At 34.5% G+C, this 4,845-nt stretch overlaps 1 pseudogene; it reads right to left on the bottom strand.

Moving 5' to 3' along the window:
- Positions 1 to 597: 597 nt before the first annotated feature.
- Positions 598 to 2,861, bottom strand: LOC142611378 (putative disease resistance protein RGA1; annotated as a pseudogene).
- Between the last annotated feature and the right edge of the window lie 1,984 nt (positions 2,862 to 4,845).

The following is a 4,845-nucleotide window of genomic DNA, read 5'->3' as shown; positions in this document are numbered from 1 at the left end:
TTAGTATCCACTATCACCTTATCAACTATCAGTATTCATTGTGCTTATCGAAGAAAAAAAATCAGTAGTCATTGTTAAGCATAAACCCTAAAAACTTAAAAACCATAATAAATACTGTAATTAAACAAAACAAAGAAGAACAAGAAGATAGATATGCCCTTACATCAGCTCCATTCTCTTCTTCTTCTTGGAGTACTCGCTGATGCCATCTTCATCCCTTTTGTGAACCTGGTCCCTTCGAGTTCAATCTGTTGTACATGAGCAATCTTGTTCGAATCTTCTTCTTTGCATTTTCTACTCAAATCAGGACAACCTCTGATCTCCAATTCTCTTAGTGTAGTGAGAGCTTCCATCCCTTTCGGGAGAGATGACAACTTACGACATTCAACAATCACAAGTATGTGAAGTGATTTCAGACGTGGCAGCCACTTCGGCAAAGCCTTCAAATTTTCACATCCTTCAATCCATAGCAGCTGTAAAGTGTTTGCAGATCCTTGGAGCCATTGGGGAAAAACCTCCAACTAACCTTTAATAATCAATTTCTGGAGACTCAACTTGAGATCTTGATTGTCTTCTTCCTCCATCAAACTAAGCTCTTTACAATCCACAATTTCCAAGGTCTCTAGGGCAGTTAAGTGTTTGATACTGAGTGACAAAGAGGTCAAACTTGGACATGTTGCAACACCCAATGTTCGAAGATAGGTGAGGCGCCCCTCCATCCCTTCAAACAGACATTTTAGATTCTCACATTTAACTATCAACAAAAATCGAAGAGAATCCAAGCAACCTACTGCCTTCTCCGACAAGCAGGTATGCTTTGTTGTAACAATCAAAAACCTGAGGCTGATTATGTCCCTTATACCTTTGGGCAACCGTTCAAGATTGTTGCAACCACCAAGCAGTAAAGTTTGCAAACTGTGCAGCTTGCAAATGGAATCTGGAAGCTGCTTGATTATGTCATTATCTAATAGGTTGAGATATCTCAAATGTTTCAAACTTCCAATAGAACTTGGCAACACCTCAAATGATGATTTGTTCAGATCAAGCACCCGCAAGTACTTAAATCTTGAGATGCATGTTTCAAGTAAGGACGTGGATTGCTCTGTTTGGAAAATAATAGTCTGAACTTTGCTCAACTTCTCTAATTGTGTTGTAACTTCTTGCCCATTCTCCAAAATTGACAGATGACAAACTTCTGCAGCAAGGGTGGACTCTTTGGTCACTACCGAACACTCTCTTTTGGCAATTAAGAGTGCAAGATCATGGACAAGATCATGCATTTTAAAGGTATAATAGAACGGAGCGTCTTGATATGCATCTTGAAACAAAGATCTTGACATTAACTCTTTGATATACAACTCACCAATATCTTCCAACTCTTGATTTTCATTGTCAGATGATTGAAGAAGTCCATGTGCCATCCAAAATTGAATCAATCCAACGTTAATGAATAAAAAATCCTTTGGGAAAAGAGAGCAATGGACAAAGCATTTCTTCAAGTGCAAGGGCAAGTGATTGTAACTGAGCTGCAATACAGGTAAGATGTCATCATCATTTTGTTTCAACCTCCATATCTCATTATCTCTCACACGTTCCCACTCGGCTTCATCAACTTTTAAATAAAGTAGACTAGCTAAAGTCATCACTGCCAATGGAAACCCTTTACATTTTTTGACAATTTGATTTCCAATTTCTAAAAGTTTTGGATAATTTTGTTCTTCTCCATCCTTAAATGCCAATTTCTTAAACAAATGCAAACAATCATCTTCGGATAGAACATTTAAATTGTGTGTGGGAACAGTACCCATAGTAGTAGCAACTGAGATATTCCGTGTAGTTACTATGATCTTACTTCCATTATTATGCTCAGATAACAAATCTTTCAATTTAAACCATTTGATGTGATCTTCATTCCAAACATCATCTAAGACAAGCAGAAACCTCTTATCTTTTAAAGTTTCTCTTAGGTCACTTTCCAATTTTTCCACGCTCAAATTCTCATCAATTGTACCAAGTGTAGCTTCAAGTGTACCAACTGCAGATTTAGATGTTTCAACTGCAGATTTAAGGATTTCTTTTATTAACCTTTTAACATCAAAATCCTCAGACACACATACCCACATTCTCAATTGAAAATGACTAACTACCCCTTCATCATTATAAACCAACTTGGCAAGTGCGGTCTTCCCCAAACCTCCAATCCCAACTATAGGAATTACACTTACAGGGACATTTGCATCTTGCTGCTTCAAAAGATCTTTAATTTTTTTTTTGTCTTCATCCCTACCGACAACATGAGGAGGAACAAAGGTGTGGGTCACTTCCCTCCTGTGTATTGTTGTCTTCCTATCAAGTTGTTCAGCAAGATTGAATTGACCCTTAAGAGCTGCAATATCATCTAATCTCTTCCTAACACCTTTGATTTTATGTGCCATTTCAAAACGGAATACAAGTGGGTTAGAACCAGAAAGGAAATAACGCACCTTTTTGCAAGTGCTCCTGCATCTCTTCATTACTTCCTTCTGCAGAACTCGGTATTGAAATTCATCCAGCACATTATCCGCTTCCTTAAGAACGTCTTTGAGCTGTCCTAGCCAAAGGCTCCGCCCACGGTTACTTGCTTGCTTCGCCTCAGCATCTAAGAGTACGGCTTCAATGGCTGACACGGTGCACTCAAGCTTTGTCAGATCGCTTCGTACACCCCATGCTGAGCTGAGCTCCTCGTAAGCAAGGGATCCAAGCTGGTCCAAGACCTTCCCTGCGATGCCCTTGGCTATTTCTTCCATGTTCTCAAGGTGGTGGGATGGAAAGGGGGTTGATACTTGATAGTAAAGTAAATCAATGCCTTTAAAGTCTTAATAGCTGTTTTTATAACCAGAAATCCTATATCTTGGAATTCTGAATTAGACAGCCCTTGGGGCCTTACACGGTTCTGTGGCAATATGATCCACAGAGTTCGGATATAATTGCAAATAAGAGATAGCATTATTGCACCATGAGTCTTTCTTAGGCCATTGGCAAAGCATGGAATAGGAATGACTTAAGCATTGAGACAAAGTATATATCTTTTAATTTTGTTTGGGTGGGATCATTTTCCTTTTGAGTGTAAGTAAATTAACTACTTGATGCATACTCTAGTTGATAAGAGATTTGGTGGAATCTCATTATTTGTCTGAAAGCAAAAAGATGGGCTAGATAGAAGCCGTGACATACTATACAAAGAATGATGCCTTTCTTACCAATATTGACACCGAAATTGTCAAATGGTTTAATAAATGGAATTTTAAAAATGAAATATGAACTATTCAAGAAGAGTCGATTGTAAAATGGAAGCGTAAAAGGAAATCCAGGAATGGCCGGTACAGGGGTCATTCTTTGAGTTGATAAAGGATGTTGGCTAATGATATTCTCTATTAAATTGAATATCTGTATCACTGGGTCTGGAACTATGGATTACAATTGGCTTGGAATTGGGATTAGAATTGGATTCCGAGCTAGAAGTTCAATGGATTACATCAGAGAACAATACATATCCTCCACTTCTAACAAATTTAATCAATGATTGCAGGGATCTACTTACACAAACAAGGACCTAGGACCTCAGTTGAGCACGTGTTTTGGATTCCATTTTCTTTTTTTCTTAAGTTTTCAATATTTTTATATCAACTTGTAAATTTTTTTTTAATAAGAGATTCAAATCTTATCTATTTTTGAAATTAATTAATGTCTTAATTTAATGATAAAGAAATATTATTTTAAAGAAATTATATCATAAACTAAAATTTTATGGCTTCAAATAAGAGCAAAAAGAAAGTGAGCTTCACTTTGACATATATGTGCCAATTACAATACTATTTATTTGTACGTTAATAGCTATTGTGGTGTTACATAATTTAAAGATATATCAAATGGATATTAAAATTGCATTCTTAAATGGTAAATTGAATGAGAATATTTGTATGGAAAACCGGAAAGTGTCATTTGTTTATGGACAAAGAAAAATTGTAAAGATTATATATATATATATATATATATATATATATATATATATATATATATATACACTACAAAAAATTTGAGTTATAACAGTGGCCTTTTTTATAGCGCTTACAAAAAATGCTACTAAAGCAGGTTTATAGTAGCAGATTTTCAAATGCTACTATAAATCTCTTTGTAGCAGTGGCTTTTTTGTAACCACTACAATATACTTTGTTTTTTGTAGCGGTCTCTCAACTGCTATAATATACTTTACTTTTTGTGCTTCTATAGGTTTTTTCTAAATACAAAACTACAATAATTTTTTTTTTTTTGTAGCAGTTTCCCAATAGCTACAATATATTTTATTTTTTGTTCTTCTATAGGTTTTTCCTAAATACAAAACTACAAAGTTTTTTCCTTTTTGTTTTTATTTTATATATATATATATATATATATATATATATATATATATAAAAAATCCGATGTAGAAAACTTATCTCCAGAATGTCCATAACTAGATAAATATTTTTTTTAAATTTTCAAAATGAACAATATACCCCTAGACCTCCAAATTTACAAAATATATTAGGAATGATTAAAATGAACAAAACAAAAATCCCTAAAATCACAAAATAATAAAAATACCCCCCAAAGTATTACTACTATTATCTATTGGTTTAAATTGTGAAGATGTTTATCCTTGGCAATCTTAGTGTGGTGTCAAACACCTATTGAAAATTCCATAATTTCCTAACTCATTTTAGTGGCATATAATATATAAAGTGACATATAATATATATATATATATATATATATATATATATATATATATATGTGTGTGTGTGTGTGTGTTGGGGGGGGGGGGGA

The sequence above is a fragment of the Castanea sativa genome, chromosome 9 (genome assembly GCF_040712315.1).
Source record: "Castanea sativa cultivar Marrone di Chiusa Pesio chromosome 9, ASM4071231v1".
In the NCBI taxonomy this organism is placed as follows: Eukaryota; Viridiplantae; Streptophyta; class Magnoliopsida; order Fagales; family Fagaceae; genus Castanea; species Castanea sativa.
The sequence above is the reverse complement of the archived record's forward strand: the minus strand, read 5'-3'. Positions and strand labels throughout refer to the sequence as shown.